The sequence below is a fragment of the Mauremys reevesii genome, unplaced genomic scaffold, assembly GCF_016161935.1.
Source record: "Mauremys reevesii isolate NIE-2019 unplaced genomic scaffold, ASM1616193v1 Contig47, whole genome shotgun sequence".
In the NCBI taxonomy this organism is placed as follows: Eukaryota; Metazoa; Chordata; order Testudines; family Geoemydidae; genus Mauremys; species Mauremys reevesii.
The window spans coordinates 229,648-242,422 of record NW_024100859.1 but is presented as its reverse complement, the minus strand read 5'-3'; positions in this window follow the sequence as shown (position 1 = coordinate 242,422).

Here is a 12,775-nt window from a genome sequence, read left to right as displayed (position 1 = left end):
CCCATATCTCCTGTCTACTCCAAGCAGGAGAGCAACTGGCGTGTGGAGCCGGCAGGGTCAGCTGGGGAGTTGCACACCCAGGGTGCTCCCCAAGCTGGACAATCAGGAACAGGCCTTTCAAAAATTCACAGGGATTTAGAGGAGATGGGGGGCTCCGGTGACTCCTGGGCAGTGGAGTTCACATGATTATCTCATAAAGGGGATTATAACTAAGTAAAAAACCCACTGAACAAACCCAGCTACGTTCAGTTACAGGAAATAATGCACCATTTATAAAAACGTTTTTTTTTAAAACCCAAAAGTCTTGGCTTACATTGTACCTAACCTTTTATTGACGTGTGATCACTGTGGGGCATCATGGGACAGCTGCTGGAGGACTCTGAGCATGGGCAATGGGTATCAAAGGCAGGGGAAAGCTGAGCCTCCCCAAATGGCCTGTGCAGCCCCACCCACACTCCATCACCAGGCTCCCTCTTACTTCCCGCCATGCTCTGCTGTGGCTCTTTCCTTCCCCTGTGGCCGGGGCCCCGGATTAGTGGTGCCGGAACCAGGGTGGGGGTGGGTGGGGGAGGGCTGCATGGGCAGCTGTGGGGAGCCTGGGTCCCTCCACCTGTCCTGTTTGGGGGGCCTGGGACACAGGCAGGGGGCTGATTTTGCCTCCATCTCAGGCAGGGGGGCAGGGACCAGGTGGCTGGAGGACTCAGTGCCCTTGCCCTGGGCTGGGGCTGACGGGGGCTGGCCTGCAGACAGGGAGTCCAGGTGGCTGGAGCTGGGGCTTGCACTGCCCACCCGCCTGGTGCTTGCGGGCTGGGGCCTGTGCTGCCCGCTGCACTCGGGCTGGGGGCTGCGTTCAGCTGGCTGCCCGCCTGGTGCTCCAGGCCAAGTGGGCGTGAGGGGAGCTTTGCTGCCCCCGCCCCTCTGATTGCCACTCCTGGGCTTGGGCTGGGGGCTGATCTGCCTGCGCAGTGCTCCAGGGCTGGGGGTGGGAGGTGCTACACCCAGTACTCCAAGGCTGGAGGCACTCAGGCAGCCCAGGCCTGGCGGAGGGTGTGTGGGGGGTCTCCGGGCTCCAGCAGGGGAAGGGGCCAGGATGGGAGGGCCCTGGGCAGAAGGAGCAGGCCATCCGGGAGTGGGGCCTAACCTCCCCAAGCCCATAGTTCATCCACCATCCATGGGTTAGGGTCAACATAAATACCTCAGTGAGTGTGTCTACTCATGCTGCCTCGACCCTGGCTCAGCACTGCTCGAGGTGCTGGTGTGACTGTGTTGCTGTAACTGCACTTACTTTGGTGGGACACAAATTTAAGTGTAGACACTTGCACACCTAGGTTGACACAAGGTGGCTACATTGGCCTAACTTTGTAGTGCAGAGTCAGACCAGGCCTCAGTCAGATGCCGCCCCATGCATGTGGAATGGGGCTGGGGGAGGTGCACAGCAAATGCTTTAGGAGAACATGTTCTGTTTCTCGGAAATCACAGAAACACACAAACAAGCTCTGTTCCAAGATTACAGTGACTCATTCCTTGGCACAAAAGCAGCTAAACAGTAACCAAGGAAAAACACTGCACAGAAATAGTTGCTGTCAAAGGGTACGAGTCAACGTGATGCTGGATGATGTTCAAGAGGAAAAACTGGTCAGAATCAATGACAGAATCAAATGGGGGCAATTAGTAGAAAGAGGGGGTAGAAATGGTTCCCAGGTGATGGAGGGGGTGGAACAACCAGCAGCGATAGAGATGGGAGGGAATGAGGATGGGAACTGGGAGAAAAGCCCTTTAACAGTGGAATATGAAACACTACAAAAGCAATTTTCCCTTTCTTGGTATTGACACTGTTGGTGTCACTAGGCATGACTCTAGGTAACTCAGGAGGGTGGAAAACCACAGTGTCAATGAAGCCTTTCTGTAGTAGGCCTGAATAAACCAAAGCGCTTCCATGTTTGAACTTTAATCAACCTAACAGGCCAGCAACAGAGAATGGTTATCAGTTGCAACACCGGTACCAGAAGGTAATAATGAGGCCTGCTATAATGAGGCCTGCTTGCTCCTGGCTAAGGGGCAAAATAACAGATCAAAGAAAGTAAGACAAGATAATGGTTCACAGAAGAGTTACTAACGAGCTAGATTGGTTGTTGCCAAGTATGACTTAACTGCTTAATGTAATTGCTACTGCAAAGTGTATTTGCTACATGGGAATGAAAGGTGGGGGGAGAGGGGGAGATAGAAGAGGCTTAACTAAAGTTATGTATAAAAAGAGAAAAGCTGCTTGTAGTGGGGTGCTTGATTTGAGACATGCCTGTCTCCTAGCATCACGCTTTGAGATCTCAAATAAACTTTGTCTGCTTCTCCACCTTGGTGTGTTTATTGGAGCGAAGCACACCGGGCAATGAACTGCTGTTGCTGTCCTCGGGCATTCTGTGCCGGCAACAACACCTCCTCATCAAATCTTGGGAGTTGACCACATCCACCCTGACTGAATTGGCCCTGTCAACACTGGTTCTCCACTTGTAAGGTAACTCCCTTCTCTTTGTGTGCTAGTATATTTATGCCTGTATCTGTAATTTTCACTCCATGCATTTGAAGAAGTGGGTTTTGACCCATAAAAGTTTATGCCCAAATAAATCTGTTAGTCGAGACTAAGACTTTTTGTTGTTTTTGTGGATACAGATTAACATGACTGCTTCTCTGATACTTGTCAGTAGCAGTTACTGATGCCAGTGGATGTTCTTTTTCCCCTGTCCTGTTACAATTTGCTACCTCTAACCTTTATTACCCTATGGGCTAAAGAGAGCAAATCATTACAAAGGAACCTTCCCAGTTTTGTTACTAGAGACCACCTCTCTCCATGCTGATGGTAGGCCAGGAGGAAGCATTGCTGGGGAGGGGGCTGGTGCAGGGGTCAGGGAAGATCATGGTGGAGGCTTTATTGTGCATTGAAGTTGCAAGCTCTGTGAGGCAGGCACTATGCCTTACTGTATCTGCATAGGACCTGTACAATGGGCCTCTGATCTGAGTTGGGGGCCCTGGACATTACAGGAATACAGATGTAAGCATGGTCTGAATGAACTCTTCCCCGACAGCTAGCTGGGAGGCAGAGAGACTTCAGGAGTAAACTGTGTTTCCATGAACAGACCTACTCTGCCTAGGTATCCAGCAGACAGAGCAGTGTTGGTCAAAGTGATTAACTTTGTCTGGTGTTGAGTTACAAAACACTGTAGTACTGAATGCAGGTAGTGAAATATTATCAATGTTGTTGTCCTTATTGTGTGAGTAAAGGAAAGCAAAACTCCCTGTCTGGCTGGAGAGGGGTCACCCTCAGCTGACAGGAACTTGCTAAATCAGGGGCTCAAATGCCAGAGGCTTGTGACACTAAGGGAGATGGAGCTAGCTGTTGTCGTCAGAGGCCACTGGTGGGTGCTCTGCTCAATGTTGATATTAGTCAGCTGCTTGTGTGTGTTCCCTCTGTGTGCTGCCCCAGATTGCTGGCACAGCAGAGCCCCTAATAACCACAGACTGCGATAAGGCACCTAGACAGGTTTATTGTCAAAGAGAAACACAGTCTCCAGCTCCCCAGATCAGATGTCTACAGTTCTGCTAGTACAGATGTGCTTCCTGACAATGGACCAGCTCAGTCAGTGATGGGATTCTCCACTGCCCCCTAGGCCGGACAAAGACACCGCCCCAGGGATGTATTCTTATTCACAGGTACAAACAAGTTATACCTCACTCCTGACGTATTGAGGTGCAACCCCTCTACGTAGCAGGTTGGTTCGAACAAAACAACCCCATCCATCATATTATCCTTTTGCCCCTGTCTTTAGGATGGGTCAGCCTGTTCCTTGTTACCTGTGTAGAATGTGCAAATATCCGAGTGTCCTGGTACCATATGTTTATCTCTCTAGTATCCAATACATTGTAGGTATATGTTTATGCAACATCAGCCCTCTCCTTGCCAGCTTCTGCGAGCAGGGCCTGCCTCTAGCTCACAGCTTCGCTTTGCTTTTATAAAGTCTTGACCATTACTTTAGCTCAGGGATCAGGCCTCAGACCAGGCCTCTGATACCAAGGGTTTATGTTTCAGGACCTCCTCTTACTACAGATGTTCCTGTCTAGCAGAGGTGGCTCCGCGCACCAAGCCGTGGGGGGCGGCCTGCCGGTCGCTGTGGGGGCAGCAGTCAGGGAGCCTTCAGTGGCGTGCCTGTGGTAGGTCTGCCGGTCCCGCGGCTTCGGCGGCAATTCGGCGGTGGGTACGCCGAAGACGCGGGACCAGCGGACCTCCCTCAGGCATGCTGCCAAATCCGCGTTACCAGCGGACCTCCCACAGATGCTCCACCGAAAGCCGCCTGACTGCCGTGCATGGGGCGGCAAAATACATACAGCCGCCCCTGCTGTCTAGAGATGTCAACACTCCCTAAGGATCCTCGGGGTGATTTAACCTGGTCCTCCCCATTGTTCAAAGATAGAGCTTTTGTCATTTTAAGTACTCAAAAGAGCTGACAGTCACTTGTGGTGGGACAGTATCTGTGCCCAGCCTTCCTCAGGTCTCCCCACTAAGAGTTAGATGGATCCTCAAGAGACTGACCTGCAGCAATCACAGCAGAGAGGCAGGTAGCCAGCAAAGCGGTGAGGGGACGGAACAGTGGCTGGTGGGGCAGCCAGCCAGAGCAAGTGCTCAGATGGCAGAGCAAACAGGATGCCGCCTTCCACATGTGGGAGGTGAACTCAGACAGAGGCACCTCTGAACCCTGCGTCCTCACTGATCAAGGACAACCACTGTGAGTGGGGTGAGAGCAGAGAAGGGCACAGAACTCAGGAACTCAAGAACACGAGGCAGAAGACTCTGCCCCACGCACTCTGGGGTGGGTGTCCTGCTCCCAGTTCTATGATTATGAATCCCCCTTGTGGCATTTTCCTTAATTAATGTTGGGTGACTTCCCTCTTTTCATTAAAACTTCTTTTCCTACACTCAGACGCTGTGTGTGTGAGTGGGGAAGTATTGCCTCTCCGAGGAGCCCAGGGGAGGGGTGTAATTTTCCCACTGTGAGGGGGCTCAAGCTGGTTCTGTGTTGTATTGTCGAAAAGGAACCCCTAGATATTGAGCCTGGCCCTGGCTGCTGCCGACTCCCCCTGGCAGAAGGGTTAGACAAATAAATGTTAGTGATAAAGGTCTGGGAGCTGCAGGAGGGGAGACGGTGCCAGGCTCACAACCCCTTATTACCTCTTTGTGGACCAGTTCTTTTCCCCGTTACCCAGAATGCCCAGGTTCACAGGCTGACTCTTGAGCTGAAGGAGTACGTCATTTCTTTGCAACTACAGTGAGTGATCAGCCCATCGAAACAGGGCAGAGCACAGGGTTAAATGCAAGCGCACTCCCACATTCAGAGCTCACCTTAAATACACTGTTACAAAGTGATTCATTACCTATTGTATAGACACCTTTGTGCCCAACACTGAGATTAATTTGTTAACTCAGTTGTTTACCTGATTGGACGGGTAACCAAGTGGTTTATCTGATCCGGTTGCTGGCTCAGCTTTTCACCTGACTGTTCTCTTTTCTTGCCAGACAAGCAGGCACCTTTTCACATGACCCAACCCCTAAAATATACGTTCTGCACATTACATATCCTACACTCTTGCTTTCCCCCTTCTGCTTCTCTTCTCAATCCACCTCCCCCAGGCTTCCTCTTCTTGTTTCTCTAGCTTTCCCTTTCCCTTTTCTCTTATCTCCTTGTCTTCTCTTTCTCCTCAGACTGCCCTGGGCTCACTCCGCACCTCTCCATCCTGCTTCTCCCCTCCCCAACCCCTCACTTATCCTCAGCCCCCTTTCACGCCTGCAGAACGCCTGACCCTGAGGAGGAGGAGAAAGAAGAGGAATAGGGAGGACATGTTACACAAGATCCTGCAAGGCAATGTTGCATCAGACTGCAAACCAAGGGCCTGGAGGGCCAACATGGATTGGCAGAGAGCATGGAGAAGGACAGAACGGACAAGAGAGAGGTCCAGGAGTCCCAGCAAGAAAAGAAGCAGGAGATGTACTAAGTCTGGAACATACTGGGTCTCTTCAGGCAGCAAACAAATGCTGCAGCTCCATCCCGCATTGTGGTCTGTGGAGAGCTCCAGGGTGGCAGCTCCCTACACTGGCCAATGCTCCATTGAGCACAGGACCTGCAGCAGCAACTATACATGAGAACTGGGTGAGACAGAGAACAGATACATACTTGCTTCTGGTGCAGCCACACCCAAAGCAGCGAGCGCACTGCCCCTTGCACAGCGCTAGAGGAAGAAAACTAAACCCACATGAAAACACGATCCACTCTCCTATTTATCATCTTCCCTGGACTCAGCGACCCCCAGCCCCAAGCAGAAGAGCAAACAAGCAGAATGAAAAGTTGCTCAGAAGGCTGGACCAGCCCTTGGAACACACTAGACCAGTCAGTGGGAGCAACAAATTAAAACAGCCGCAAGCTGGACTGCTACCGATCCCTGCACAGAACGATCACACCAGCAGCACCTCACCACAAAGACGTGCAGAAGTGAGGCCTTTCCTGCCCCAGCCCAGACTCAGTGACCCTAAACAAATGGTGGAAATCAATGGGCACAAAGCACAGTCAGAACCCAGAAAGGAGCCTGTGACCCCCATGTGACAGAGCCGAGATCGGAGTCGAAAGTGCTCCTCCCAGTGTCCCATATACAAGCGCAAACCAATATTCCACCATCTTCTCAGGAGCTAGAACAGCATCTCCCTGGGAAACAATGAGGCTCACACTATGGAAACTGACAGGAGGACGCTGCAGAGCAGCTGGCCACTGGGGCAGGAACGAAGAGAAATAGACCCAAGGATCAAACTCCAAACACACTTGTAACCCCGTCCCGAGCACAGCGCCCCAATAACAGTCTCCCCAGTGCTGTGTGCACAGCTAACACCTCCCTACTCCGACGTGGTGTTCCCCTGCGGCTGCACCCTGGGTAGGTCACACCCACCCTGACAGACACTGCACGGCCTGGCTTTAAACCACTCTGGCAGCATGCAGAGAGCTTGCCCTGCCCATGGCATCTCGCTGAGCTGAAATGGCTGCGTATAACCGTCTGCAGAATGATGGACTCCATGTGTCTCAGTGCTCCGGTGAGCGAGAACCAGAGGGGCAGGAACTAGCCGTGTATGTAAAACGCTTTCCTGCATCATAGAGCAGTGTCCTTATTACTGGCTTCAGCATGCTTCATATTGCACTGGTAAAGGGCTTTCCTGCCACTCCCCATCCCCTCTGGATCACCGCTGGTCATTCCACCCCCTCCACCACTTGGGAACCATTATTACCCCCCTTGTTCTACTAAATACCCCATTCGATGCTGTCCCTGATTCTGGCCAGATTTTCCTCTTGGACATCATCCAGCATCACTTCGACTCCTTCCCTTTGACAGCAACTATTTCTGTGCAGCGTTTTTCCTTCGATATGGTTTAGCTGCTTTTGTGCCAAGGGATGAGGTAAAGCCGGCTGAGTCACTGTAACCTTGTCTGTGTGTTTATGATTTCCGAGAAGCAGAACGTCTTCTTCTAAAGCATTTGCTGTGCACCTCCGCCAGCCCCATTCCACACGCATGGGGCAGCATCTGACTGAGGCCTGGTCTGCACTAGGGTGACCAGATGTCCCGATTTTATAAGGACAGTCCTGATATCTGAGGCTTTGTCCCCCCCCCTCCGCCCGCCCCAGGCTGCCCGAGCACCTCCAGCCCTGGAGCACTGTGCAGGCAGAGCGGCCTGTAGCTGTGGCCCCAGGAGCAGCAGGTAGGGGGCGGGGAGAGCACAGCCCCCCCTTGGCCCGGAGCACCAGGCGGGCAGGCAGCTGAATGCAGCCCCCAGCCCCAGAACAGCAGGCAGCACAGCCCCAGCCCCTGAAGCGCCAGGCGGAAGAGCTGCACAAGCCCTGGCTCCAGCCGCCTGGACTCCCTGTCTGCAGGTCTGCCCCCGTCAGCCCCAGCCCAGCCCAGCCCATCAGTCCCAGCCCAGGGCAAGGGCACCTGAGCCCTCCCCAAAGTGGGGCTGAGGGTCCCTGCCCCCCTGCCTGAGACGGAGGCAAAAGCAGCCCCCTGCCCATGTCCCAGGCCTCTTACCATGGCCAGGCTGCAGCTCTGAGCCCCTTCCCCCCCACTTCTGGAGCCGGATTGGGGCAGATGTGGGGCCACGATGTGGAGTCACAGACCCTCTACTTGCCCTGAGCTGGGTGGGGAGCCTGGGGAGCTGGGACCAGGGCCACTCTCCGCCCCCCCCACACCCTGGGCAGGTGGAGGGTCCATCGCAGTTCCCCACAGGTGCCCAGGCTCCCTGGCCAGTCTCCTTGCCGGCCTGGCCAGGGGTCTGGCTTCAGGGGAAGAGGAGGGGAAAGGGGCAGGATCTGTCCTGGTGAAAAGTGGGAGGTTCCAAGCCCCCCCCTTTCCGGTGCCACTAGCCCAGGGCCCCAGCTGCAGGGAAGGAAAGAGCCGCAGCAGAATGCGGCGAGAAGCAGAATAGAACCTGGGGGTGGAGTGTGGGTGGGGCCACACAGGCCATTGCGGGGAGACTCAGCTTTCCCCTTCCTTTGATACCCATTGCCCATGCTCAGAGTCCTCCAGCAGCTGTCCCACAATGCCCCACAGTGATCACACGTCAATAAAAGGTTAGGTACAATGTAAGCTATTGGTTTTTAAAAGAAAATGCTTTTATAAATGGGGCATTATTTCCTGTAACTGAACGTAGCTGGGTTTTTTACTTAGTTATAATCCCCTTTATGAGATAATCATGTGAACTCCACTGCCCAGGAGTCACCGGAGCCCCCCATCACCTCTAAATCCCTGTGAATTTTTGAAAGGCCTGTTCCTGATTGTCCAGCTTGGGGAGCACCCTGGGTGTGCAGCTCCCCAGCTGACCTTGCTGGCTCCACATACCAGTTGCACTCCTGCTTGGAGTAGACAGGAGATACGGGATCTCCTGGGCCCATGGGGAGAAGTGGCTGTGCAGACACTGTGTCAAGGTTTGTTCCCCACTCTGAACTTTAGGGTACAGATGTGGGAACCTGCATGGACACTTCTAAGCTTAATTTACTAGCGTAGATCTGGTAACACTGCCACCAGCCAGAAGTTAGTGTCTGGCACACTCCCTGTCCCCCCAAAACCTTCCCTGGGGAACACAGATCTAAATCCCTTAGATCTTAAAACAAAGAGGAATTAACCATCCCCCCTCATTCCCCCCCCCCACCAACTCCTGGTGAGTCCAGACCCAACTCCTTGGATCTTAAAACAAAGAAAAAATCAATCAGGTTCTTAAAAAGAAAGCTTTTAATTAAAGAAAAGGTAAAACTTATCCCTGTAAAATCAGGATTGGAAATGCTTACAGGGTATTTAAATTTATATAGCCAGAGAAATCCCCTCTAGCCTCAGGTTCAAAGTTACAGCAAACAGAGGTAAAAATCCTTCCAGCAAAAGAAACATTTACAGGTTGAGAAAACAAACAGAAGACTACCATGCCTTCCTGGCTGGGTACTTACAAATTTGAAACATGAGACTGATTCAGAAAGATTTAGAGAACCTGGATGGACGTCTGGTCCCTCTCATGTCCTGAGAGTGAACAACCCCCAAAACAAAGAACACAAAACAAATACTTCCCTCCACCAAGATTTGAAAGTATCTTGTCCCCCTATTGGTCATCTGGTCAGGTGTCAGCCAGGTTTACTGAGCTTCTTAACCCTTTACAGGTAAAAGAGACATTAACCCTTAGTTATCTGTTTATGACACACCGGTATCAACCAGCTGTAGAAATGTGGATCTCTACAAGCAGATTGTACAGGGGAGCCAGGAGAAAAGTATCCCTTTCTCTTGATGTAATCTGCGGCGGGGGGTCTGGTGCCAAAACAGGGACGTGTGTGCTGTCCTTTGCTCCACCGCAGTTCGGGAACCCATAACTGCAAATCCATCCACACTGGGCTTTGGGTCTGTCACACCAGAAATCTGGTTCCTGTCTCCACCGGGTGCAGGTTCTCAGGGGTGTATGAAGTCTTGTTTAATTACAGCGGTAGCTAAGGTTGAGACTCACTTACTGTTTAACAGAGAATTTTCTAAGTGCTCTGAAATATATGTAACCCTTCTGCCTCTCTGAGTTGGTGGCAACAAGGGCCGGGTTCAGTATCCAGGGGTTCCGTTTCAATAACACAATGCAAAACTGGCTTGAGCCCCCACCCAGTGGCCTGGGACAATTACATACCACCCCCAGGGCACCTCTAGGAGGCAATACTTCCCCTCTCGCAAGCACGGAGCCTGAGTGTAGCAAAATCCTTTTAATAAAGGAGGGAAACAATGCAGCATTATGTTTGGGAAACACCACAAACAGGATTCATAACACAAACCATGAGCAAAAGACCCACCTCCAAGTTGGCAGTGTCCTTTTCCCCTCAGGGTCTTAATTCCAAATCACCCCAAAGTCCAACAACCCAAAAGTCTCTGTCCCTGGTCAGTGCAGTCCCAGAGTTCAAAAGTTTATCTGCAGAGTTTTACCCCCCCACCTTACATGGGCCGAGGCCGACTGCCCGGCCTCTCCATGGAGTTCTGCTGCCGCCTTCACCACGAATGGCTCCGCTCCACCAGCCACTCCACTCCTCCAGCTGTCCCATGAGCCACTTCATCCGTCCCCGCAAACTGCTCCGTTCTGCTCCACTTGCTGTTCCATGGGCCGCCCAACTGTCCCACAAGCTGCTCCACTCCGCCAGTTGCTCCACTCCACCAGCTGTCCCAAGAACCGCTCCAGCTGTCCCTGCAAACTGCTCAGCTCCACTCTGCTCTGCAGCCTGCACCAACCACCCTGCAAACTGCTCAGCTGTGCCAGCTGCTTAGCAATAGATCTTCAGGCTCCCCCACTAGTTAACACCACTCAATAATTAGCTCTTTTAGTGATTTCAGCTTGTAATAGGGGAGTCCAGTGTTGGTGCACCATTAGCCCAAAGTGAATTCAGCTTAGCAGCCTCCAGCTAGACTCTTAATGGAAACAAAATTAGCTCTGCTATTTAACAGTGGGAAGGGAGCTACAATTGGCTTAGCAAGTCCACCAAGGCCCATACCATCAAATATACATACCCACCCCCACCTTCTCTCAATTCACTGGGTTTTGGAACCCTTGTCCCTTGTCTAGCGAGTGCTACTTAGGTGATGGTGAGATCCTCTGTCATAAAACAGTTTCATAGTCCTTCATTCACATAATCAGGGTAACAACACTTTATTCCTCCTGTCCCAATAACAGAAAAATTGAGGATCCCACACCTGTCAAAGTGACCATTTTGGGCTGCCGTGGGCTCATGCTAGGCAGAGTGGGTGTATCTATGCAAACAAGATCAGCCCCTAAAATTCTTTTCCACATTCACCATAATTCACCACCAGACGTCAGGGTAGAGCTCATACTGACTCTGCTTACATGTACCTGATGAATCAGATTGTCTTGAATATTGCTGTGCCTCCTGGGGGTGCAGGGTAGGGTTAACGGTCAATATTTGGGATTTTTGACTAAGTGGGTCCTGAGATGAAGCCCCCTATAAATCACATGACATCTAAATTTCCTAGCAGTCATAGTGTTTTTTTGTTTGCCTATGAAGCTCAAATGGCTCTGTTTCCTCCCTCCCTCTTAGAGACCAGGATGAGATGTATCAGCTTGGGCGGTGGGGGACGTCCCACATCTGCCCCTTGTGAGGTTCTTACACCTTCCTATGAATCATGAGGAGCTGGGCACTGTCAGAGACAAGCTGCTGAACTAGATTGCAGAAAAAGGGAGCTGAGGACAGAGTCTTATTTCAAACTGTTAAATGTTCCCAGTCACCCAACCCCAGACCCTGGGCTTTCAGCACATGGGGAAAGAGAGAATCTATCAGCTGTTGCAGACTTGGGGAAAGAGCTGATCAACCTGACTGCAGCCCTGATGGGAGAGAGGTACCAGCACTTCAGCTCTCTGGTTCACACACTGCTCTGTTTCCGATGCTGGGGCAGGTTGAGACCTGTCAGGTTACCCAGTTCCTATAAAACACATCTGGAATTGTTCTCCAGACAGACGTCGCTTGCTAATCAGGTTCCAACTCCACCCCACCACCCCACACAAACTACATACATCAATGATTGATTCTGTCTCTGTCTTTCCATAAGCACTTAGTTTCAGTTTTACTTTCTATCAGTTATATAACAGAAGCATCCCTATAAATCGGTATCAGTCCTGTTGGAGCCCCAGTAGCCTGGCAGGACGGCACAGCGGCTGGAAGGGTCTCCAGAGGCTGCAGGAGGAACACACGTTCGTTCTCCAGGCACACAGGTATTGTTGGCTGATTGTCCTACACTTGGTTGCAATGTCTGACTAAGGAATGTGTGTAACTGAAGGTCTGTCACTGAAAATGCTCCTGGGTTACAGGAAGAAAAAGTATTTGACTGGCAGAGCTCTCTCTCTCTCTCTCCCCACTCCCTCTGTCTGTACAAGATCCAGCTGACACCAATTCCCAAGAGAGATGGAATCAACCAGTAGGTGATCCTTGAGAGCTTTCATTGAACTTGGTTAATAATCTCATGCTAATTTGAAAGCATCTCATAAATTTAGTATCTTTAGCATCATATTGCAAAGGATGCCCCATTCCAAGAGATACAACTTAGATAATTTTTCTTCAAGGTTCCCAAGACACAGATCAGGTTTTCATGTCGAGGCCAAAAGACCAATAATATCAAGACACTTGATCACGGCCTTGGATAGGCCAAGAGACTACTCACCCCATCTGAGCTCAAT